Raw genomic sequence first — 27,782 nt, 5'->3', positions numbered from 1 at the left:
CAGGGTGTGGTTGCTCTCGGGGAAATGTTTTATTTCAGAGACGAGATGGAAAATGAAAAGATAACATCTTCTTGGATTATAACGTAACGACAGGCAATGCTTTTTTTGCTCTGTTATGACACTACAAATAATTTCATATCCAAAAACCAAGCAAAACAGAAGCAAGACTCGAAGAAGTCACAGCTGCTGCTCTCTGCGCTAAAAGGAAAGAAGGGAAACAGCGTGGACTGTCTTGCTGATATGTGCATAAGGAAAATCCGGAGCGTAACAGGTTTCAGTGCTTCTGTCAGAGTCATTGCTAGCCCGCTCACTGTCTCCACCGTGCTTCAGAGTTTTTTCATCGGCATACTTGCAATAGCAGTAGCGTTACCTGCACTTAACCTGTCAGTGATCCTTGAAGATACTCACCTATAGTCTGCACTAATAGGGTGGTATTTCAAGCAGTTTATTTTTTCTAGTTCTCATGGGAACTTCAGAGAGAAAAAACTGCTAAATAAGGTACCTAGTTCGTACATTTTATTGGATTCAGCTTGTTTCTGTGTTATCGAATAACAGTTCTTCATCGTTACTTAAAGGCAACGCACTAGTAACAATCACTTATTACTTTGATTGAGATGATAGTATTCAGAGGCATGTTCCCTATTAGAACGCAGTGCTTTCAGATTTTGTTTAATGTGTTCCTTCCTTCGTGGGGCGGAATCACATGTCGGTTGTCGTTGATTCCACAATGAAATGTTGCACAAGTCCGTAAAATGTATGAGCTATTCACTTTATCTATTTTCTTAGATCAAATAAGTAATTAAATCTTCTAGCTACATTTTAAATGCCAAATTTCTTTCATTTCTTCCCGAACTAGGTAATAGACGTATCCCTCTTTTCGTGCAATGCTAACTGCCATTTTACACAGTGCATTGCTCCTGTCCATTCATTTAATTGAAATTTGTTTGCTGAAAGGTGACACAAAGTTATCGTGACAGTTGCAACGAAACCTTCATGGTGCAACCAAGACTTCTTGGCAGATACACATGTTTCTCAATGCCAAGCGATCTTATTGTTATTAACAATAAGATATGTTTTAGGGAGGGGTCTACCTTTAGCAAAACACAATTTTCCTTTTTGTTCCAGACATGTTTCACTGCAGTTGCAGCATCATTAGTGTTTTTTTTATTATTATGGCTGTTAAACATAAGAAATGTACTTTACTGTTTAAATATATGTAAATATTGGTTTCTAAATCGCAATTAAAGATTTTTGAAGAGCACATAAAAATATATTTAATTACGATTTAGAAAGTAATATATATATCCATTTAAACAGTAAAGAACATTCCTTATATTTGACAGCCATAATAATAAAAAACCCTCTGATGATGCTGCAATTGCAGTGAAATATGGCTGGGACAAAAAACAAAATTGTGTTTTGGTAAAGGCGGACCCCACCCAAAAACATATGTTATTGTTAAAGCAAACACACACAAAAGAGCTTCAACCTCAAGATAATTATGACTTATCGTTATTGGCTGTTTGTGTCCTTGGAACACGACATACAGATATTGACAGTAATAGAACCTGTATTGTTTCACTCAGAAATTTTAAGCTTCTCCCGAAATGGCTGGTTGAACATTGGGAGTTCTCTGTAGTTAGGCAAACACAATATTTAGGTGTCGTAGATCACACCGATAACACAATTTTTGTGCTTAGCTTTTCCTTTTGCTCTAAAATGAAGAAAAATAGAGGAACTTCGTTCCCTAGTGCTCGTGTATGCAGGTCCTGTTGTAGTCGTTGGAACAGATTTTAATCAACTGATTGGAAAAACTAGAATTTCATAAATAAGGCCTAGAGAAAATTTACCGAGAAACAATTGTAAAAGATTTCCCTGAAAATTACCTAGAAGAGAGGGGCTACTGACCATTACACGTGATGGAAGTATAGTAGACCAGTTGGCAACCAACAGACCTGATCATTTGAAGGATATTAACATAAATACTGACATCAGTGATGAAATTGCAGTAACAATGGGAACAAAGATACAAAGGGCTAAAAAAGTAAACAAAAAATCATTCATATTTAGCAAAGGTGGAGAAGGTCTTATCATTAGCCAGGCAGGGCTTAGAAACAACTGATTCAGCACTGTCACTCAAGTGTGAATAAAATTAGGCAAATAACAGCTCACTCAAAGACGTACAAGCAGGTATTCCACCCTCGCTAAATATGTTAATGGAAAGGGAGGAAACAGTACATAAACCTTTCGCTTCCACAGACCTGCTCTCTGCTGTCACTGCTGATGGCGGCTTTTGTTGTGGCTGAACTGCTCGCCATATGCTGGAGCCTGTGCTGGCAGACGGCGTTCCGGCTCACGTGAAATACTCATCATCCGATTTTTCGAAAACTATTACGTGAAAAAATTTGGTTTTCCGCATTTTATAGTCCGAGATCTTCATTCGATAAAGAACTGTATTTCTCTTCGTTATACGTCATACTCACTGCGGTGCATCAAATTAAGTAAAACATTGCATGAAATGTTAAAGACTCTGCGCAAACTATATGTATGCTCGATTTTAGCTCATACATTGCAAGAATGAAACGTGGATGACATACAGAAATTTAAAATTGAGAACAGAAACATATCTCATTTCATTTTCTAGTTACTGGGGTTCATATCCGACGGACGGTTGCGCATGTTGCACCGAGTTCTGCCCATGCCGGCTAATATAAAATACTTATCATCCGATTTTAAGAATGCTGTTGCATGACAAAATTTAATCTTTGCACATTTTACGGTCTGATATCTTCACCCTATGAAGCAACGGATTTCTTTTCGTTATATGCCATAGTTACATAATTACTGCCCTGTATCAACTTAAGTAAAACATTGCGCGAAATTTTAAAGGTTTTTGCAGAGGTAAAAAGGCATTGCGTTAACTTTCCGCATGGTTGACATTAGTTCATAAATTGCAGTGATTGAGATGTAGAAAAGATATCAAAATATTATTTAAAATTGCCAGCAGAACGATATCTCACTTTGTTCTCAACTTATTGGGTTTGATATCCGACAGAAGGCGGCGTGCGACACGCCCATTCCCGTCCTTGCGCTTCGCGAATCATGTGGTCGTAACAATCGTCATATCTCATAAACGATTCAAGGTACATATTGGAGCGAGCTTTTTTGCAACTGATAGCACGCAGTGAGGGTCATATTTTGTATGATAGATATTCGTAACTTTTTATTCACCGAGGTATGAAATTAAGTCGTCAACAGCAGTGAGAGGTCGGCGGCGTCTCTAGCCCTGTGGTAAAGCAAAGCGGCGCTCATATAGACGTCGATAGCATCTGGATACGGCAATCAGCAAGTTTATAGGCTCCTACAGAATCTAAAGAGAAACACAATAAGAAGTGCCTTCCGCCAATAAAATAATATTACTTCGCAAGCATAGACACAAGCAGGACATCTGTACTGCAGTGAAAAGACTATTTTGCTGCATTGTTTGAAGATACCAAATTAGAATATAATGGTAGTTCTCAAATAAAGAGCTGGACAAAATATCAAGTGACCTCTTAAAAGGGCTCACCGAAAGTTTGGAACGCGGTAAGTGGCACAGAACTTTTACCAGGTGGTCATACACTGAAGCGCCAAGGAAAATGGTGTAGAGATGCGTATTCAAATACAGGGATATGTTAACAGGCAGAATATGGCGCTGGGGTCGGCAACGCCTACATAAGACTAGAAGTGTCTGGCGCAGCTGTTAGTTTTACAGCTGCTACAATGGCAGGTTATCGAGATTTAAGTGAGTTTGAACATGGTGTTACAGTCGGCGCACGAGCGATGGGACGCAGCATTTCCTAGGTACCGATTAAGTGGGGATTTCCCGTTCGACCATTTCACGAGTGTACCGTGAATATCAGGTATCCGCTAAAACACAGCTGCGGCACAGAAAGATCCTGCAAGAACGGGATCAAAGACGACTGAAGAGAATTGTTTAACGTGATAGAAGTGCATCCCTTCCGCAAATTGATGCGGATTTCAATACTGGGCCATCTAGAAGTGCCAGCGTGTGAACCGTTCAACGAAACATCGTCAATATGGGCTTTCGGGGCGGAAGACCCACTCGTGTAGCCTTGATGGCTGCATGACACAAAGCTTTACGCCTCGCCTGGCCCCGTCAACACCGACAATGGACTATTGATGACTAGAAACATGTTGCCTGGTCGGACGATCTCGTTTGAAATTGTATGGATGGACCTGTACGGGTATGGAGACAGCCTCATGGCTCCATGGACCCTGCACGTCAACAGGGGACTGTTCAAGCTGGTGGAGGCTCTGTAATGGCATGGAGCGTGTGGAATTACGTGATACGTCTAGATATCACTCAGACAGGTGACATGTACGTAACCATCCTATCTGGTCACCTGCATCCATTAGCTTCCACTGTGCATAACGACGGACTTGGGCAATTCCAGCAGACAATGCGACATTTCACACGTCCAGAATTGCTACAGAGTGGCTCCAGGAACACTCCGCAGTGGGACTAGAAGCGCGGAGGATGCCCTATGAGTGGTGCAGTGATGTGTGTCTGGCGGGCTGGCGCGGATACGAGAAGGCAGTGTCCTGAGGCAGCCTGTCCGGTTCTGAGGACTGGCGCCAGTTAGGAGGGTGCAGGTGGCCGCCTGCTGGCGACTGGTAGGTGGCACGTGGGAAGATACGCAGCAGCGGGTTCGCAGGCCGTGGGACCAGGCGCGCCTCCCTACGACGCGGCGGGTGCTCACGCTTGTTTCCATAATGCGATGTGATACGCGACACGTCCACATCCACTCACACTTCCAGAAAATTTGCGCTGCTTAGCACAGAACACACATATCTGGCTGTATAAATCTAACAGAACTATTACTCTCACATGGTGGTACTTTCCATTCAGATGAAGACCTCGGATACACCACAGTATAAAAGCGCACGATGAGGGCAGCGGAACTACTGTCACTAAGAGAGTACTGTTGTCCTTAAGAGTCAGTGCCAGGCTTGCAATGGGACCGCGCCTACTCCTTATCACTAATGTCGTCCAAATTTGTGTTAGATGCAGAGCCTGGTCAGAAATGAAAACGACGATTGTAGGAGCTCCAGATGGCCGAGCGTTTAGAGGAAATAGAGCTTTTGGCGCGGTGGGCGCAGCATGATCCATTTCCCAGGCAGCGTTTGGCGCAGCGGAATGGGGTACAGAACGGTAATTCAGTCGAATACCTGTGTGGCAACAGGTTTCTTCTGTATTTCATTTTCAGTTTTTACGTTACTTACACCTCATAAATAATGGCTAATGTTTTACATTCATTAGTATTTTCATAAAAGTCATGAAAGGAAAGGCAAAAGAAAATTTGGTATTGGAAATACGTTTCCGAGAAGAAATTGTAATTCTAGCGCAGGTTTCGTTACGAGTGGCTCCATCCCCAACTGTGTAATAAGAGAGAGCCTCTATTTAATGTAAACCACAGTCATTTTTCTGTAGAAATTTTAAAAAAATCATGTAATTGTAAAAACGCGGTGTTTATAACACTAGATACTGAGAAAGTTTGCTTTCCCTGTTCTCTGAATGTTACCCTAGCACGTTTAAATCATCAACCGTAAAATGATAAAGCATCTACTTTTATATTCGAAGCTCCCTAGATCGCTTACAATCCGTTCCTGGAAATTTATTTGCAATCTCATATTTTCTTTTGCCTTTCCTTTTCATGCCTTTTATAAGAGTATTACTAAATACAGTCTATTGAGCATTCTGCTGGTATATTTGCTGTAACGTAAAAATTGAAAATAAAAATGTTTCCGCATAGAGACTCGACACCACGACCCTCGGATAACCGTTCCGTATTCCTTCCGCTGCACCACCCTCTGCAGGGAAACCACTGTAACGTAAATGGTTCATGCCTCGCCCGATCGGCGCCAAAAATGCTATTTGTTCTAAACGTTTTCCTAATCGTTCGGACATCTGAATCTCCAAGTTCTGTCACTTTCTTTCCTGGCAAAGCCCTGCCTATACCATAAATCTGTAATGTCGAGTAGGTGCGGCTGTCTTGTTTTACAGTCACATACTAACACGTGGGACAAGAAAAAAAAAATGCCCTTGTTGGTGAATACTGCAAGCCCCGACAAATGATATCCGAACATTCATTTCGGTAAAAATTCCAACCAATCGCAACAGCTACACATCTGCAGAGGGCGTTTCATTCTCAAAGACGCCTGTAATGGTTGACTTTACCCCCCCCCCGACCCCTCCCCCACTGCCTTGTTTTACAGCGACTCCCTTGGAATTTCATTTACTACGTGGAGTATGGTCTCCGCTGAACAGAATGAGATCTGGACATGCAGGAGAAATGAGGAAAACTACCTTCACCAAGGGCAAATGTAATTCAGAGAAGCAGACTATCAAACCTGCTAACGTAGAGTTCACTTTAAGGATACACACCAGTGTTGCTTCAGTCATCCTGATGTCAGACGAAGAAAGTGCCAAAAATATTACAAATTCGGATATATTCCGATGGATTATCGTTTTGTATATGTATTCTGTATTCATCGCACTAGCATTCTGTTAGAGTTCTACAGTTTTTAATCGTATTTTAATTACTTTAAATGAATAAATTGTCAGATATAAATTTGGTATGCGTAGGGACCAAGGCAGTATGCACGAGAACTAGTATTTTGCTGCACCGTTAAGACTTGCAAATTTCTTATCTACCGACGAATAGCTAAAAGAGTCGTCAAAGTGCAGCATCACCTCCATTTTCAGATGAAGAACATAAAAGGCGTCCATCTGGATAGAAACTTCGCTATGACATAAGCTTTTGCTCTCACATCTACGACTTCCCAGCAACATTCTGCTTTCTTTGGCGGTGGGGGTGAATTCCGCTGGAAACCTTAACTACTGTCATATTAGTAGGGGAAGGTGTGGTAAAGTGGCCAGGACGAGAAAAATGGCCACTGCATGTTCTTTTGCCGCTGCCTACGCGAGAAGTAGTCAAACTAATGTATTATACACAATTATTGTTGAGTTTGCCAGAGGAAGCTTCTTCTGTTATCTTTTAGTGAAAATTTTTCAGATTTTCGGTCTTTGTTGTTGTTGTAGTCTTCAGTCCTGAGACTGGTTTGATGCAGCTCTCCATGCTACCCTATCCTGTGCAAGCTTCTTCATCTCCCAGTTCTTACTGCAACCTACATCCTTCTGAATCTGCTTAGTGTATTCATCTCTTCGTCTCCCTCTACGATTTTTACTCTCCATGCTGCCCTCCAATGGTAAATTTGTGATCCGTTGCCTCAGAACATGTCCTACCAGTCCCTTCTTCTTGTCAAGTTGTACCACAAACTCCTCTTCTCCCCAATTCTATTCAATACTTCCTCATTAGTTATGTGATCTACCCATCCAATCTTCAGCATTCTTCTGTAGCACCACATCTCGAAAGCTTCTATTCTCTTCTTGGTTGGTTGGTTGGTTTGGGGAAGGAGACCAGACAGCGTGGTCATCGGTCTCATCATATTAGAGAAGGATTGGGAAGGAAGTCGGTCGTGCCCTTTCAGAGGAACCATCCCGGCATTTGCCTGGAGTGATTTAGGGAAATCACGGAAAACCTAAATCAGGATGGCCGGACGCGGGATTGAACCGTCGTCCTCCCGAATGCGAGTCCAGTGTCTAACCACTGCGACACCCCGCTCGGTATTCTCTTCTTGTCCAAACTATTTATCGTCCCCGTTTCACTTCCATACATGGCTACACTCCATACAAATACTTTCAGAACAGACTTTGAAAGGTGGCTACACTGAGCCACAGCGCCAGAGATTGCGCCAAAGAGTTTTATTCGGCCGCCTCCACTGGCAGTTCTTGTCAAGAAGTCGCGGTGGAGAGTGTTTGTCGAGATGTGGTAGTAGTCAGTGCTTATCGAGATGTGGTAGTAGTGAGTCGGTGTTGAGATGTTGTAGTAGGGAGTGCTTGTTCCATGTTTTATGCAGTTTTGATGGGCTAGACAGCAGATGTTGTTCGAATGGAGATATTGTAGTGATCAGAGTGCTTTTCGTCAATATATATGAAGGTAAACAAAATTCCCTTTTCTTTTTATTATTTCAATGTCTTAAATAATGCGTCATTACAGGTTCAGTCAACAAAGCATCTGGCTTGTGTTCTTGTATTAGAGTGTAATTCTGGTTTCCTTACGCAGTTATAGGATTTCTATTTTTTTTTTAATTACTTCAGTATAGCCGGCCGCGGTGGTCTAGCGGTTCTGGCGCTGCAGTCCGGAACCGCGGGACTGCTACGGTCGCCGGTTCGGCTCCTGCCTCGGGCATGGATGTGTGTGATGTCCTTAGGTTAGTTAGGTTTAAGTAGTTCTAAGTTCTAGGGGACTTATGACCTACGATGTTGAGTCCCATAGTGCTCAGAGCCATTTGAACCATTTGAACTTCAGTATAAATGGTATTTAAAATTTCTTGTCTTATTGAAGAAGAACCGTGCCAGATGTGTACGTTGAATCACACTTCCACACACAGAACAATTACACTTGTGTTTTGGTTTCGTAGGTTTTATAGTTGCTGGGGACTTAATTAATTAATTGTGTTAACGGAAATTTTCTTTCATTCTTTGTTGTTATTCTATGCAGTCAGATTGCGTACTAAAACTAGTCAGGGCCAACCGTTTACGAGACTGCGTAACCGAACAGACAGCTACTAAAATTAAAAATATTTGCATTTTAAATAATTAAGCCCCCATGCACGTGACGACCGCTGCTTCGGATCGTCCCTTGGAATTCTTCTGATTGTAAAAATAGTAGACAGTAGTATTGTTGTAGTAATTTGTAGTTTAGTAATTGTAGTCTATATTGCATGTGTAGATTTGCTAATTGTCATTCTTCTAATGGTATTTTTTTTGCAGAATTTAATTTTTGTTGTCTTGTCTACGGGTTTGACAATTTAGTGCAATTATTTCAATTGTTCGTTAATCGTGTTTGAGGGAAACATTTCGTGTGAATGGTATTGTTGGAGATAAAGAGTCATTGTGTGTAATTTTCGTACAGTGACGAGTTTTGTATGTTTTGTAAATGATTACGCGATCGATGAAAAAGGCAAAAATGATCGGTAGTGAGAATGACGAAATTGTTAACATGGCGAACTCGCCAACACAGGAGAACAGTATGATGAATAATGAAGTGGAAAACATTTTAATAAGTCGGGAAAATAGTACGGAACCATTTCAAAATTTTTCTCAATCAGAAAATTCACAGAATACGAGATTAACGATAGAAGATTCTGAAATAGTATCGAACACAGATAGCTTTACAGCTATGACGAAAGAAGTTGGTTTTGCGGGAAATGTTAGGGGTGAAAAGAATTTCGAACCAATTAACATGGAGCAGTGGATGGGTGCTATATTAAATTTGGGACCACATATGGGAGCAATGGGATCACGGTTAGACTCACTGGGATCACAAATAGGAACAATTAAAACAGAGATAGGAACAATTAGAACTGAGATGGGAACAATGGAAACACGGTTAGATTCACGAATAGGGACATGTTTCAAAAATATGAAAGATGAATTAAAGAAAGAAATCAGAGAAGAAGTACAACAGATTTTGAATGCTCACAATAATAGATTAATTTCGATAGAAATTAGACAAAAGGAACAGGATAGAGAACAGGAAGAAAGAGATCGCGTGATAGTACAAAAATTTTCAGAGTTAAATTTACAATGTGCACACGATAAGGAAGAAATATTTAAGAGAATCGAGGAATCCGTACCAAATGACAGATTAAATAGCCTAACACAACAATATGAACAGTAAACTACCAAATGTGTCAGTACTGAAACCCGATTCACGACACTTACGGAAGACGTAAATAAACAGAAAGAAAAAATAGGTGACTTATCGGAAAGAGTTGAGGAGATTTCAGATAAATTGATAAGTCTTAGTTTAAATGGGGACAGAGATTCGGATGATACAGTTCCATTACCATTTGCAGAAACCGAAGAGTACCAGAACATAAATAAGCATGTTGAAAATCAGGGAAAATTTAATGAACACGTTAAAAGGGAATTTGAGGTATTACAAAAGCAAGTCAAACAAATTGAAGGCGAAATCGTAGGAAAAGACAGCAAAAGAAATTTAGAATCACAGATAGCAGAGAGGTTTGAAGAAAGTAATTTGTTTCATTTACGGGATGCAACAAGAGAGCGCCAGGTGCGTGAACTTGACAATAATCGACATTCGGACTGGAACAGTCGCGGTAGGTCTTTGTCGCCACGAGGAGAAAACTTTGACTATAAACACTTCTTAACTGTTCGGAAGTTTAAGATATTTCGCAATTCTAAGAACGACATACATCCATGTTCATGGTCAGGTCAATTTGCGTACGCACTTCCGCCAAATTTGCCACTAAGTCACAAACTGGAAATTATGTGCGGCTATTAAAGTCCTCAGGGGATTCACTACACTAAGTGAATATGTGCCGTAGCGTGCATCGGGCCCCGAGCTGTAGTGGTGCTATTTCCCTTTTAGTTTTCTGCACCGCTGCCTACTCTTTTACTATTCTTTGCATCTATCAGAATAACTCTTCAACTATCAATCTATCTAGAGAGTAAGTAAACAATAACCGGATATGACTATTTTACCCAAAATTGATTTCGGAAATTACCGTTTGGACTTACTATATCTTCTGCAGCATTCATTCGTAGTTTAAACGAAATGTTATCTGTTTATCTTCGTGACAATATTACTTCATATGTTGACGATATTCTTATTGCTAAACATTCTTGGAGTGAGCACAACAAAATTTTGGATTCATTATTACGTATTTTTGCAAGAGTTGGCATTACAGTGAACTTGGAAAAATCTGAATTTGGTCGTTCTCAGGTGAAATTTCTCGGTCACATTATTTCTACAGAAGGTATTTTTCCTGATCCATAGAAACTAGACGCTATTCGTAATTATGCTGTTCCTACCACAAAACTTGATGTTCGTAGTTTCCTTGGTGTCTGTAATTTTCCTAGACGCTTTGTTAGATTGGACAATTTGGCCACACCTCGTTTATGTGAACTATCTGGAATGAATTCTAATTGGTGTTGGGATGAGGAAGCTCAATCAGAATTTGAACAACTTCGTGATGCTTTAGTTGCTGCTCCACTTCTTTCACATCCGAATTTATCTAAAGATTTTTGTTAGACAGCATTATTTAGTTCGCAATGATATTCTTTTTAAACGAAAATCGGTCGACAACTCTGCTTGGTTAGTTTGTATTCCTGATGAGTGGGTTAATAAACTGATTTGGTGTACACATTTCAGTTATGCACACTTTGGTCCCAGAAAATGCTTTCATAAATTACGAGAAAATTGCTACTTCAGTAATATGGAAAAACGTATTCGATCTGTTCTTGCCAAATGCAAATTATGTCAAAAGGCTAAGCCGCCAACTATTTCTCACAGAGCACTGTTGTTTCCTATCATTCCAGCGAAATTAAAGGACATGGCTGCAGTCGATTTGTTCGGTCCAGTGGTTCGTTCTACTAATGGTTTTGCATACATTTTAGTAGCAGTGGAATTGACATCAAAATGTGTGTGTTTTACGCCTTTACGCAAAGCAACAGCTCGTTCAGTTTCTAACGCTTTCATCAAATATTTTCTTAAAGAAGTGGGTCATGTTGATAAGGTTATATCAAATAATGGATCACAGTTTCGCTCTAAAACTTGGCTTCATACTTTACGGCGTCGTAAGATTGAACCAATTTTCATTTCACTTTTTCACCCTCAATCTAACGCTTCAGAGAGATGGATGAAGGAAATCAATAAATTGTGTCGACTTTATTGTCATCAGAATCACAGAACGTGGGATCAGTATCTTCATATTTTTCAAAACATTCTGAATGAACTTCCTAATGACTCAACTTCTTTACCGCCAATACTGATATTAAAAAACAAAGCACCGACAAATCGCATTTCTGAAATCGTTCCTTTTCCGCGTTCACGGAAACTGCGGCATTCTGAAGTTGTCAACCTGGCTCTACAAAATATTGCATCTGCGGCTGCTAGAAGAGAGAAATCAGCTAAACATCCTGGTCGTTTAAAAATCTTGTCAGTTGGTCAGAAGGTGCTAATTAAGTCTCACCGTTTGTCTCACAAAGGAAAGGGCTTGTGTCGCAAATTTTTTCTGCTTTATAACGGTCCATATAGAATTCGCAAAATTATTCATGATAACACTGTCGAAGTAGAAACTCTTAAATCTCGGCGCTCTAAGGGAATACATCATATATCTAATGTTAAAATTTTTGTGGAATGACATACTTTTGAGAGACTAACAGTTACATGTAAACACACGGAGAATGCAAGGATACCGCGCCGTGTTCCGGCGGCGGCATATACCCAAAGCAACAGTCAAGTCTGCGCGCCGCACAAGGCAGTCGTTGACCGCAAACAATTACTTCCTACGTCACGCGCCTACAGCTGATCGAGCGCTCAGTGCGAATGCACTGACAGCCGTAAACAAATACACTGTCTAATTTCTCCGATTAAATTCAGTATAAAGCTATAGTGACTTGATGAATTATGTTATTAACGTTCAGTATTTTTCAGGATATGGTTGTATAAAATATTTAAGACGTTCAGGTAAATTCAGTGTGTGTCCGACGTTAAGAGGACTTGCTATCGAGAAAATTTCAGGAAGAATGTAATTTCGAAGAAAAAAGTAATAAACCAAAAAGGTAACTGTTAATTGAGTTTATTTTTCAGGTAACATATTTCCACTTAGGTACGTACTTTAGACATAATTTGCTGCTCGCGATTACGTGATTCATACTTTGTGCTAAATTTCATGTTCTATGAATTTACTTATGAAGCGACGTGCTTGCGTACATTAACTGATTTTGACAATGATTGATTAATGAACAAGGTTGTTACTTATGTATATTATGCATCGCTTTGCTGCTTTGCTTTTTCACTGATGTCATATTTTTTTTAATTATGTGCCTGCTGTGCTTATTTATTTAAATTATAATTGTCACCTGATTAATTGTGCTGACTGTGGTTATGTATGTAAGTTATATTTTGTGATTTATCTGCTTGCGCCTTCATGTTTACTTATTAAATTTTCATATGAACATTTATTTGCTTACGCTGATATGATGCTAATGACCTGTTTATTATGTAAGATATATATTTGCTGCTTTGCGTATGGATTGCATATTTACACATTTCTGTTTTGTTGTCATAACTACTCTTCAATTTAGAATATAGCAATGCTGATGTACAGTGTACGAACATAGAGTTTAGGTTACACTATGGTATTAATTATTGTTCGCTTGGAAGAGCCTCGTTGTAGGGATTGTGCTGCATCCACTTGTTGACATTCTGTTCTCTACTGGTATATTTACTCGCTGTTGCATGTTTTGCTTACGCTCAGTGCCTTATATTTTTAAGATAAGAAAATGAACTGCTATAATTCGAAGAACGACATTAGTACAAGAAACTTCATAGAAGTCACATGAGCTGGAGGTTTTATGGAAGCTGTATAAATTTATGCTAATAGGAAGGAAGCTAACGACATGACATACCAACACTAGGGTTAGACCATTGACAGTTATTACACTGCATTCTTCGTGAGCAATTGAAATAGGAAGTGACACTTGACACAAGAAATACTCCACATGTATGTTTTTGATTTGCCATGATTCTTGAAGTGGTGTACACACTGTGAAATATTACGATTTATTCACTCAGAGTCTTATGTGATCTTTCATACTACGTACTCGTAATTACTTACTGAGAGTTATTCAAACTAAAGGCTGTTAGAGGTCATGTATGCATTTCTCTTATTTAATGATGGACAAGGTAACCAAAATGTATTTATAATTCATAACGAGTAGAAGATTTGGGTTAGATGGATTACACAGAGGTTGTGTGTGGACACTGTGTCTTTGGATTGCATGGGATGATGAATTGAAGTTTGCACTAGGATTTTATCTGTACTTGTTCGAGGAGACTGACTAGAGGAAAGAGTTGTTATGGAAGTGAAATGATATTGGTAATAAGGTTTATGTGTATCTACGTATTGAAGAGGTATTATTGAGGTATTGAGATTGTGTGAAGTTGATGATTATTGGAGTTTGGATGGACAAGAGGTAAGGTGAATGATATTGATGATAAAGTTTATATGTATCGACGTAAGAGGTATTATTGAAGTATTGAGATTATGTGATGCTGATGATTATTGGAGTTTTGGTGGATAAGAGGTAAAGTAAGTGAGGAGCATATTTTTTTGTTGGTTTATATGAAACAAGGAGGATGAAGATGGCAGACTAGAACACTCAAGTAGAAGGAAGATTGTCTACACACATACTTTGTTAAATCACTAAGCAGTATATACTTTTTTTTTTTGGAGAGAGGAAGTAATTGCATATCTTGGTACACTGACAGTTGTTCAGCAACCGTACATTTGATTTGGCTTGGCAAACATTGGTCTTGACATGATGACTATGACGTTGACTAACTATTATTGACTGTTATACATTGCTGCCACTACTACTTGATACACATGTCGAACATCAAATCTTGGACAGAGTTACATTTACACAGTTAACACTATTCAATTACACAGTAGTACTTAATGTGGATGAAAGATGAGTGAGTGTGTTTTGTGTGTTTTCCTTTCCTAATCCTAGATAATTGGTACCGACCTATCTCCTAAATATTATTTTACTTGTTTGTTGTGGCTTGCACTGACACCCATAAATATTATAGGTTTACTGATATTTGTGTATTTGTAATAGTTAATATGACAATTATCTGGTATCATTTGTGTGTTTATTATAATTTGTATGTTTAGTGTAAGAGCATTGATAATAATTTTGTAAAAGCAATTGTGTGTGCATTGAAACTGTTGTTCACACCTGCACCTGTTCAACATTAATGTGTGACACTTAGAAATGTTTAATTTCTGCTGATGAACTGTGTGATTAGTGATAGTGAATATTATGGACTGTTACTTGCACTTTTTCTACATGATTGGTGCCACTAGGACATGTTTAATTTCTGCTGATAAACTCTGATGAACAGTGTGATTAGTGATAGTGAATATTATGGACTGCTGTCTGTACCTGTTCAACATACTGGGTGTCACTAGTGGAACTGCTTATACTGAAATGATGTCACTTGTTGCTGTCTGCACCTGCTCAACATTGCTGGGTGCCACTGATGGAACTGTTTCTACTGACATAATGTCACTTGTTGGTGTCTGCACCTGTTCAACATTACTGGGTGCCACTGATGGACTGCTTCTACTGAAATAATGTGACTTGTTGCTGTGTGTACCTGCTCAACATTACTGGGTGCCACTGATGGACTGCTTCTACTGAAATAATGTCACTTGTTGGTGTCTGCACCTGTTCAACATTGCTGGGTGCCACTGATGGAACTGCTTCTGCTGAATGATATCACTTGTTGGTGTCTGCGCCTGTTCAACATTGCTGGGTGTCACTAATGGAACTGCTTCTACTGACATAATGTCACTTGTCGGTGTCTGCACCTACTCAACATTGCTGTGTGCCACTGTTGGAACTGTTTCTACTGAAATGATGTTAGTTCTTGCTGTTTGCACCTGTTGACCATTGCTGGGTACTACTGCTGGAACTATCAACTACTTGTTTTTTTGAATCATTGAAAGCATTTTCTGTGAACATTTGTATAAACTGATTTTTTGTGTATTGTGTAAACTATTATGTAAAGTCACATGTATGAAAGAATTTGTATTGCTTACTGTATTTTATATATTAGGTTATTGAAAAGTCAGTGCAAAGCCAAAATTTTATCTAATTATGTGATATTTACGTATTAATATTATATTTTATTTTTGTGGACGATTTTGGTGGTATTTTCACCACCAATGCTGGCAAAAATACCATCAAATTCTGGCCCGTGGAGGAAGGGCATATGAAAGGTGGCTACACTGCGCCACAGTGCCAGAGATTGCGCCAAAGAGTTTTATTCGGCCGCCTCCACTGGCAGTTCTTGTCGAGAAGTCGTGGTGGAGAGTGCTTGTCGAGATGTGGCAGTAGTCAGTGCTTGTGGAGTAGTAGTAGTGAGTCGGTGTTGAGATGTTGTAGTAGGGAGTGCTTGTTCCATGTTTTATGCAGTTGTTTGATGGGCTAGACAGCAGATGTTGTTCGATTGGAGATATTGTAATGATCAGAGCGCTTTTCATCAATATATATGAAGGTAAAAAAATTCCTTTTTTTATTATTTCAATGTCTTAAATAACGCGTCATTACAGGTTCAGTCAACAAAGCATCAAGCTTGTGTTCTTATATTAGAGTGTAATTCTGGTTTCCTTACGCAATTATAGTATTTCTATTTTTTTTAATTGCCTCAGTATTAACGGTGTTCAAAATATCTTGTCTTATTGACGAAGAACCGTGCCAGATGTGTACGTTGAATCACACTTCCACACACAGAACAATTACACTTGTGTTTTGGTTTCGTAGGTTTTATAGTTGCTGGGGACTTAATTAATTAATTGTGTTAACGGAAATTTTCTTTCATTCTTTGTTGTTATTCTATGCAGTCAGATTGCGTACTAAAACTAGTCAGGGCCAACCGTTTACGAGGCTTCGTAATCGAACATACAGCTACGAAGAATAAAAATTATTTTCATTATATATAATTAAGCCCCCATGCAACTTCCTGACACTTAAATCTGTACTCGATGTTAACAAATTTCTCTTCTTCAGAAACGCTTTCCTTGCCATTGCCAGTCTACATTTTATATCCTCTCTACTTCGACCATCATCAGTTATTTTGCTCCCCAAATAGTAAAACTCCTTTACTACTTTAAGTGTCTCATTTGCCAATGTAATTCCCTCAGCATCACCTGAGGTTATGAAGTCAAATAAGATAAGTTATTTATATTATTCTCGTTATCTCACTTACACGTAGAGTAATACTTTTTTACCATATCACTGTTTGTCTTTTGGCAGACAAGTGTCGTTCCATGTTGTTTCTTTCAGATTAACAGCTCGATCTGTGAACCACTAATGCCGGCGCGGTGTCCGATCGGGAGTAATGACCATTTTACCCGTCGGAAAAGTCGGTTAAGGGGTGTACTCTAATTAATTAGTTAGCTGCATCGATACACCGTGGTGACAAGTCATGGGATAGCTATATGCGCGTATACAGACGGCGTTAGTACACAAGGTATAAAAGGGCAGTTCGGAGCTGTTATTCGTACCCAAAAGATTGTGTAAAAACGTTTCCGACGTGACTATGGCCACAAGGCGGGAATTAGCAGACTCTGAACGCGGAGTGGTAGTTGCAGCTAGATGCAAAGGACTTTTCATTTCGGAAATCGTTATCGAGCTGAGTGTTTCGAGATCCAAAGTGTCAAGAGGGTGTCGAGCATACCACATTTCAGGCATTAACTCCCACCAAGGACAACGCAGTGGCCGGCAGCCTTCACTTAACGATCGAGAGCAGTGGCGTTTGCGTACAGTTGTCTGTGCTAGCAGACAGGAAACGCTGCGTGAAATAACATCAGAAATCAATGCGGCACGTACGACGGACGTATGCGTTAGGACCGTGCGGCGAAATTTGGCGTTGCTGGGTTATGGCTTCAGACAATGGACGCGACTGCCTTTACTAACAGTACGACATCTCCTGCAGCGCCTCTCCGTGCTCGTCACCACATTGGTTGGACCCTAGACGACTGGAAAACCGTGGCCTCGTCAGAAGAGTCCCGATTTCAGCTGATGGTAGAGTTCGAGTGTGCAGATCGTACGAAGCCATAGACCCAAGTTGTCAACAAGACATCGTAAAAGGTGGTGGTAGCTCCATAATAGTGTGGGCTGTATTTACGTGGAATGGACTGGGTGCACAAAATCTTGCACGAGCAATACTCCCGCAATTATAAGTGGCAATAGAGACTGCAAAGATCAATATTTCTGCAGGGAGAAGTTGCGAGGTGCCAGGGCAAGCAGTGTATTTAACACTAAATTCTTCTAGAATCTACATATGTAAATGATGCTCTAAGCCCCCCCCCCCTATTCTAACTCCGACTTTTGCCGTTGCACATGGATTAAAAACCATACGCGAACTGAATGTAATCAACCCTGCAAGTGGAGTAGAAAAGAGTTTGGCACCTGCAATAATTTAATTTGATAAATAAGTTAAATAAAGGAAGGTTTCATTAACGTAGTGAGAAATGATGGGTTGCTCTACCGTTTAACAGAATGAAAGTTCTGTCCAAAATAACAATATGATTTATTAAGACTAAACACAAAATAATAAACAAAAACACATGAAACATTTGTAATACATCAAATTGGCTCAAATTGGATACTCAAACAAACGCTGTGAAGGTGAAGTTGTCCCTAAACTAGATTGTGAGGTTTATGACGAAGTAGTATGTGGAGCCAATTCCGTGCCACTCAAATCTTAAGAGAGACACACAGCTAACCCCACATTAATTGCTGCTACCCAAGACAGAACAAAATTAGAAAGAGACGAACAGGCACGCTCTGCTGAGCTCTGATTATCACCTAGGAAAATCCCTATCTGCCGGTGCTGCGGACATACATTACCAAACTGTCTTCTTAACTGCCAGAACACGATCCGTCGTACCGGAGGCGATGGCTGGTTGCTTTGACGTCCTCGACCGAAAAGCGAGAGCCGACTACTCTAGAGTACCCGTACATGCCGAACCGAACATTCCCGCCCTCACGACAGTGGTCGTGGTTAAACGCTCCAATCAGCAACTCGAAAACCGGCGGAAAATTCCACTCCATTGCCGGAGCACTACCATTCCACCAATGGAGATTCTTGGCGCCAATTTCTGCGCTGATTTTGCTACGTCACGGAGCTATGCCCTGAGCAAGCCAATCACAGTTACTATTTTGCAGAAAGCGCGGGAATTTTCCCGCCACAACTGCCTGGGTACACCAGTCATTCCCACGCCTCGCTGGTAGCCTGCCAGAAAGTGTTTTCGCTAAGTTTCTGCGAAGTAACGGAACCTCTAGCCCAGCCGCTACTTGAGGCCCCTCCGGGCGTGTCTTTTGACAATGTCGGCGTCTGGAAAGCATTCACTCGACTCCCTCACACCCTTTCAAAATCAGCAGAGCCCGCCTGTCACCGGACCACCCGGGTGACGAGAGACGCTGTGTGGGAAGTCCGCGTATGAAGGAATAGCAACTTTCCACCACATGCAATTAGAGAGGAGAATCGTAAGATAGAAATATGAGAGGGGGCTCATGCCACCTCTCAAAGTCTCCAACGACTTATAGAGTTCACGCCATGTCGAGTTGCTGCACTACGGCCCGGCAAAATGAGGTCCGACACAATATTGCGAGGCATAGTATGACATCTGTCACGTCAGTGTATATCATGCATAGTACCATACACTATGTGATCAAAAATATCCGGACATCTGGCTGAAAATAGCTCACAAGTTCGTGGCGCCCACCATCGGTAATGCTGGAATTCGATATGGTGTTAGCCCGCCCTTAGCCTTGATGACAACTTCCACTCTCGCAGACACACGTTGAATCAGGTGCTGGAAGGTTTCTTAGGGGAATGACAGCCCATTCTTCACGGAGTCCTGCACTAAGGAGAGGTATCGATGTCTTTTGGTGAGGCCTGGCACGAAGTCGGCGTTCCAAAACATCCCAAAGGTGTGGATTCAGGTCAGGACTCTGTGCAGGCCAACCCATTACAGGGATGTTATTGTCGTGTAACCACCCCGCCACAGGCAGTGCACTAGGAACAGGTGCTCGATCGTGTTGAAAGATGCAATCGCTATCCCCGAATTGCTATTCAACAGTGGGAAGCAAGAAGGGGCTTAAAACATCAATGTAGGCCTGTGCTGTGATAGTGACAACAACAAGGGGTGCAAGCCCCCTCCATGAAAAACACCCCTCCATGGAAAACACGACCACACCGTAACACCATTGCCTCGGAATTTTACTGTTGGCACTACGCACGCTGACAGATTACGTTCACTGGGCATTCGCCATGAGCCGTGGTAAAATTTGCTGTTTTGAAGAGCGCACTGCAGCGCGTAGTGTAAAGCAGTCGCCTTCCGTCTCTGGCGGTGGCGCCGCTGTGCCAATCGCAGCTTTGGTGTCTCCCTCTGGTGGGAGACGGCAAAAGTTACCTGTTCACGTGCATTAAAGGGGCGCTATGAGATCGGCAGTTGGTCAGTCAGTCTGAGTCGGTGCAGTCTGGGCGAGGCTAGTCAGTTGGTCAGCTGGCTCAGTGTGGGCAGTCAGTGTCTGTCTGCAGTCCTGAGTGCTAGTATGTGTTAGGCATCCAGTCCGCTCGAGTTTGTTCAGGCAATGGGCATTGACGGTTGGATTGATCGGTTGGACGGTCGCGCCGGGACACAAGATGACTTGTCCGTCTTGAGCGTCGGCGCATCTGAGGCTGCCACGTTAGTCCAGTGGGCCGCGCCGTATAGCGAGGGGTAGTGGCTTAGCGGCCGACACGAGAGCAACAGGAGTCAGCCCACGACATCGGTCTGGGCGGCGCGAGCTGCGACGCCGTGAGACGGGAGATCGGCGCGCCTTCCTGCGTCCGTTGAAGCGGCTGGCAGCGGACGGTTAGGGAGAGCGTTTTGGGCGTGGTGCGCCAGGTCTTCGCCAGACATCGCAGTTTATTATTAGTTAAGTGATTCGTGATATGTTGTTTCATTTACTCGTTAAATTCTACTTGTTTTCTTGGTCAGTTTCTGGTCCCCAGCTAGCTCGTCTGCTTCCCGTCCGCATTTCTTAGACAGTTAGTGTCTGTCTGCCTGTCTGTAGGTCTGCCGTACGTTAATAGCTGCCTCTGTCATGTTTGTCGGATTCGGTGTTAACGAATTTATTGCTTAAAGGCCGAATTCTTGAAATATGTTTTTATCTTGCCTATCATCTTGCGAGGTGGTATATGTGTAATGTAGAGCATGTTGTACATTTTATGTAAGTCTGCATTTTATGAGTTTTATTTAAATAGTCATTCTAGGTGATAATGTTGCCACCCTTCCACGGTAAGACTCCATTAAAGAAAAATGCAAATCGCACTTTCGGTGACAAATAATTTGAGTTTTGTAGCATTACCATCCCTCTTACGGGGTGCATAGTTTACGTGTTTGTGTGAGTTGTTAGTTATATTTTGGTTTAAAGTAATCTGGTGTGTTGCAGATTTGCACCAGTGTACTCTTTCAGTTGTTGTGAGTGGTCATGACTACTGCCGTGTTGAAAGGGAGCAGGCAAGCTTCTCTGCCCGAAGGCTCCTACTGTTAATATTGTTCTTTCTGCCTCTAAATAAAATTGTAATTTGATATTTCGAGGGTGCTTTTCTGCTTATAGTTTTAAATCTGTTTCTGAAAAAGGTTTAGCAATAAAATTCACATTTTTTAAAAGTAATTTCATTTTCCAAATGGTTCAAATGGCTCTGAGCACTATGGGACTTCACTTCTGAGGTCATCAGTCCCCTAGAACTTGGAACTACTTAAACCTAACAAACCTAAGGACATCACACACATCCATGCCCGAGGTAGGATTCGAACCTGCGACCGTAGCGGTCGCGCGGTTGCAGGCTGTAGCGCCTAGAACCGCTCGGCCACTCCGGCTAGCTTTCATTTTCTATCAGGTACTTCCTGGCAATTACTTCCACGCTCACCTAGTGTGATTAAATGTGTTAATGTTCTTGATGAATCGCTAGTAAATAAAGTATATTCTTTAAAAAAAATTGGAAAGTAAATTCACGGTTCACGCCATACACACACCCTGTCATCGGATCGCCACATTGCGATTCGTCACTCCACACAACGTTTTTCCAATGTTCAATAGTCCAGTGCTTACGCTCTTTACACCAAGCGAGGCGTCGGTTGGCATTTACCGGCGTGATGCGTGACTTATGAGCAGCCGCTCGACCATGAAATCCAAGTTTTCTCGCCTCCCGCCTAACTGTCACAGTACTTGCAGTGGATCCTGATGGAGTTTGGAACTGGTGTGTGATGGTCTTGATAGATGTCTGCCTATTACACATTACGGCCCTCTTCAACTGCCGGCGGTCTCTGTCAGTCAACAGACGGGGTCGGCCGGTATGCTTTTGTATTGTATGTGTCCCTTCACGTTTCCACTTCAGTCACACCGGAACCTATTGATGTTTAGGAGTGTGGGAATCTCGCGCAGAGACGTATTACACAAGTGACATCCAATCACCTGACCACGTTCTAAGTCCGTGAGTTCCGCGGAGCGCCCCATTCTGCTCTCTCACGATGTGTGATGGCTACTGAGATCGCTGGTGTGGAGTACCTGGCAGTAGGTGGTTACACAATGCACCTAATATGAAAGACGTATGTTTTTGGGAGTGTCTGGATACTTTTGATCACATAATGTATGTTATACTGATTTCCAAAATCATTTTATACACTAAACTGTTAGTCTGTGACAGTTTTGAATTAATTAATTTGTATTATTGAAAACCGACTTCTGTTATGTTTAGTCTAATACAAAAATAGGATTGAAAGTGGTCTGTTCCAGCGGGTTGGTATTGTTTCCGATACTGGACCATCAAGATGCCTAGAAGACGTGTCAGCAAGTCAGAACAGATGCTGTGGAAATGGCACTGGGCATGTTACCTCCTAAACAGAGAACAGTAGGCACTATGTATGCCTTCAGAAAAAGGAATATACTTCCTGTACCTTTTGTTCTTTTTCATTTAAAATTATGTGGTGTCATACTCTATAATATGTAGACTGAGTGTGAGTGATTTGTTGAAAATACGTTTAGCCTTTGAGTGGTCACTTTACCCTGCATTCTACTCTACTTCCCTTTTCAAAGACTGGACGCCACCGGAATTCGTGATTAGACTATGCGACATCTTAGCTGTCAGTGTGTCTTGCGCACCCTGTTTTGCGCCTAAGAGGGCTCATCGAGAATAGTCGCGGGACGCTCAGTTGGTACAATTAATACGCTAAGCCATGAGTATCACCATTCCGGTCGCCTAAAGACAGAGACGACAATGTCGAAATTTCGTAGGAATGATGTCAGTAGTCATACATGACAGATATTCCGAGAGTATGCATTTCCACGATATAGCGAGTTTTCGTAATTCTATTTTTCGTATAGTTTTACTGGTTATTGCATGTAAATAATCACTTTTCTTCATATATTGTGTCATATGAACTTATCAATACGACGATTCGTAAAATATTTTTTATGGCACTGATACACTTCGTAAAGTGTCTTCAGGAGTCTCTCGTTTTCTCAGTAACTATAATATTGCTGTCATCAGCGAAGAGAATTTTTTCACCATAAGTGACACTACTGGGAAAGTCATTGATGTATATCAGGAACAGTATTGGTCCTAATATGCTACCTTGGGGAACCCCGATATTAATGTATTTTGGTTCTCATAAGTGTTTTACTAAATGTTTAGATCTATTTGAAGTATGTGTTATCTCTACTCTTTGTACCCTATCTGCTAGGTATGATCGAAACCAGTCATTAGCTACCCCTCTTATTTCTAATGCTTCTAATTTATTTAATAGAATGTTGTGGTCAACTGTGTCAAAGGCCTTAGAAAGATTCGAAAATATGCCTGTGACACACTCATCTTTGTCAAGAGCATCAAGTACAACCTTTGTGAATTCTACTATGGCTGACTTCAGAAACCAAACTGTGACTCACTTAAAAGATTGTATTTATTTGGGTAATTCATTAATCTGACTTTTATAGTTGCTTCCATTATTTTTGAGAATGGTAGCAGCAGGGAAATGGGGCAGTGATTTACTATGCCTTCTGTATTACCTTTCTTAAGCAAAGGTACAACTCTTGCCTGTTTTAACTTCTTTGGAAATGTCCTTGATGTGAGGGATTCATTTATTATATTTGTTCAAGGGCCTTGTATAATTTCTATCCATTATTTCAGTACACACACTGGTACTTCATCTAAACCTACTGACTTTTTATTTTTTAGTTTTTGAACAGTTTTATTAACTTCATTCTCTGTGGTTGGACGTAACATCATTGTACTTAGTGCAACATTATTTACAGATGTTATATTTGTTATGGGGATTTTTTGTAACTTCTCTGAAATACTTGAAAAATTCTCATTTACATAGTTTGCTAAGTGTTGTGGATCATTTATTACCTTATCCCACTCCCTTAGTAATATGTTATTATGCGTTTCTTTGCGTCTCCCCATTTCCTTTTTTATAAAATGCCAGACTACTTTGCTTTTATTCTCTGCATTATATATTATTTTGTCATTAAATGACTTTTTGCAGCAATCAGCACTTTCCAATAGATCTTTTAGTATCTATGATAGAAATTTAAGAATTCTGGATCATTGAGACTCTTTTTCATGGAACTGAGGTATTTAAGTGTTTGGGAGGACTTCTTACTACCTGCTGTTATCAATCTGTTTTTGTGAGATGTTTACACAGACATGCATACTTTTGGAAATGCCTTTTCAGAGTTCAATTTAAATAATGTGGAGAATTTAGCGACTTTCATATTCACATTGGTTTCCTTATAAATTTCATCCCAGTTTTGTTTCGCTAGTTCCTTTGAAATATCTTTTATTTTGGTTACTGATAGCTGTCGTTTGTAGGCTTGTAGTTTAGAGAATGATTCGATGCCTGATTTTACTGTTGTTATTTGACAGAGGTGGTCTGATAGTCCGAGATCTTTCACAGCTACATCGCATTTTTCCCTGGCCATATATGTGGACACTTGGTCAATTACTGATGTAGTCATTGTAGTAACCCTTGTTGCACTATTGATCAATAGGGACATACCAAAACTTTGAAGGATATTTATGAGGGTGCTGCTGGATTCATTTATGATACTGGTGTTGATGTTAACGTCTCCACATACAATTATGTTGATCTTTATCTAGAACTTCTGTTAATTTATTGAAAAAAGTGTCCGCACTACCACTGGGAGATCTATACACATATAAAACGATTGATTTCTTGGTAATATGAAGCCCTATTAAATCAATAGCTGACATTTCAAAGTGTTTGTCTTTACTTGCAGTACTGAGGTCATGTCTTGGTTTGAATTGTGTTCCTTTCCTGATATAAATGTTGATCCTCCACCCCTTGAAGCAGTTCTGCAGTAAGAGGTCTCCCTTTTATACGATGATAACACTACATGTCGGATTTCTGTCTCTCTGCACCAGTGCTCAGTAACACAAACTACTGTGCAGTTCAAAGACTGGAGCTCAACTACTAATAGTTGTATTTTATTTTTTATTGATTGCATGTTTTTATGGAGGCTTGTTAAGTGTCGGCTGCTGTGGCCGAGCGGTTCTAGGTGCTTCAGTCCTTTTTGTGACATCTGGTATGTGTGATATTTGGAGTGTTAAAATCTGTCTAGTGAGTGATTGTTTCAGTATTTTTTAAAGTGCTGGAGATATTCTTTAGGCAAGGGAACCTACCCATGACAACAGGTATTTGACATGTGTGGCCCGAGATCCACCCCCTATCCTTTCATGACTCAGCTGTACCAATATTCCCTTCCCAGTTCTGTTTAGGTGTAGGCCATGCCTGTTGATAGTCCCGACGGCACCCGAGAAACATGGGTAAAGTTGGCTGCCGTCAGAGCCATCCCCAGCCCCAAACTGATTCGCCTCGCAGCTCCATCAAGGTGTCGCCGATCATGACTGCGGAACAGCTCAACGAAATGTACATTGGTGCCATGAGTCAGGGAGGCTATCTTGTTCAGATCACCACCTATGCCATATGCCCCATCCCTGTCCAAATTGTTTCCGCCCCACCCACTATCACTACATGGTCCTCTTTTGTAAAGTCATTTTGTAAAGACCTTAAGTCCTCTATCACATGGCTTAGCCCTGCATTTGGCTCGAAGATACTGGTGGCCTGGTACGCTGCCCCTAAACTGTCCTGCAACTGAGGGCTTACACCTAGCTCAAGGCTACTACCTAGCAGCAGCACTTTCTCCTTCCTAAGACTTTGTACACTCCTAGGCTTCTTGGCCTCAGTTGAAGTGTGCTGCACATTTTCTGCCCCTCGTTCTACCTGAGGCTCTTCTCCACTTAACTCTGATGGTGGTAGACTCCTGTTTTTGATGCTGATGATAAAACTGTCGGATCGCATTCTCTTTCTTCCTATCCTCCTACCACCTGCCAGGTCCCAACCACCCTCCTCCCCCCTATCTCCTTCGATCCCTGTTAGCTCCTTCTGTGCTTCCTCCAACTGTGCCTGAAGAGCACAGATTTTCCTTTCCTGTTCTCCAATCAAAATGTTCCTACTGCATAATCTGCAGTTGCAGGAGAGAGCCTCTTCTGTTCTTCCAATATTCTCCCCATCGCATCCTCCACAGAGAAAATATTTCGTAAATGATTGGCAACAAATCCCTCTACTCACTACCCTATAACAGCTCCCATATTTCTCACTCCTGGTCAGTTTCGAAAGAATAATTAAGTTTAAAGAATTTTTAAATTTGTCAAGGATGCGAGATTGGCTGTATGTAAACAAAAAACGACACAAAGGTCTTATGTGCGGTTGTTGTTTTTGTACTGATTTCTAGATACAACGACAGTAATTACTTTGCTTTTTAGAGAAGCGTGTTTGGTCAGTTTCTTAAACGTTTATAACTTGGAAAATCTAGGCCTCTATCGCGTCTGTCTAACTAGTAAACAATACGATGTGAGTTAGTTAAATACGATTTACAAACGTTTAATTACACTTTTATTGCGACAATAGACACTGATGAAACTAGTGTCTTTTTAACGAATTTTGCACTATCAAGAAAACTTGAATAGAATTTTTCGTGTTTATGTCACGAAAAATTTCGGGTTATGTCGCGATTATCGGAACTTCAGATAACACGAAGTTTTTTCAAGAACAAGCTCTGCTGGGACGCTACTAACACTCAGTTGTGCGACAAGAACTTACACTACAACAAGTATACGAAACAAAGAAAATTTAAATTTGACGCTATTTCCTCCTAAATAAGTTCTTTTAGCGGACGAAGAAAATACCTGTGATCTCACTCGCCGGCCATCTTGAACCATAAGACGTCGGTGGTTGTGGAATTGATCAGTACCCGCACTACCCTGGCATTTCAGTGTACCTGAACTTTGTCTCCTCTCCTTGACTACCTATGACTGTCTACGAAAAAATCAATGTTGCTCACGTAACAACTTGTGCTGCATCATAACATGCAGAGTGTGTGTTAAAGTAAGGAAAACGACGAGAGAGGCATTCAGCGACTTTGAAAGTAAAATTTTGTCAACCGATATGAGTAAAAACCCCAAAAAGTTTTGCTCTTGCATAAAATCAGTAAGCCTTTCGAAATCCTCTGCTCATTTACTCGTGACCGTACTGGAACAGAAACTGAAGATAACACAGAGAAAGCCGAAATATTGGAATCGGTCTTCCGAAATTTTTTCACCGCGGTGGATCGCAATACGGTCCCTCTTTAAATCATCATACAAACGCCGAAATGGCAGATATTTAGCTAACCGATCGCGGAATAGAAAAGTAACTACAGCTGCTTAGTTTTGGAAAGCCATCAGGTCCATCTGAGACATCTGCAAGATTCTACAAAGATTATTCGAAAGAAGCGACTGGGAAAAAGCGCAGGTTTCAAGAAGAACAGACGCACATAATTATAGGCCTATATCGTTGATGTCAATCTGCCGTAGAACTATGGATCATGTGTTTTGGTCAAGAATTATATTTCTAAAAAAGCACTCCGTATTCAGGCCACGAGTGGCCTACCGGGAACATCCGACCGCCGTGTCATCCTCGGTGGAGGATCCGAATAG

Source organism: Schistocerca serialis, chromosome 1, assembly GCF_023864345.2.
Source record: "Schistocerca serialis cubense isolate TAMUIC-IGC-003099 chromosome 1, iqSchSeri2.2, whole genome shotgun sequence".
Taxonomy (NCBI): domain Eukaryota; kingdom Metazoa; phylum Arthropoda; class Insecta; order Orthoptera; family Acrididae; genus Schistocerca; species Schistocerca serialis.
The sequence above is the reverse complement of the archived record's forward strand: the minus strand, read 5'-3'. Positions refer to the sequence as shown.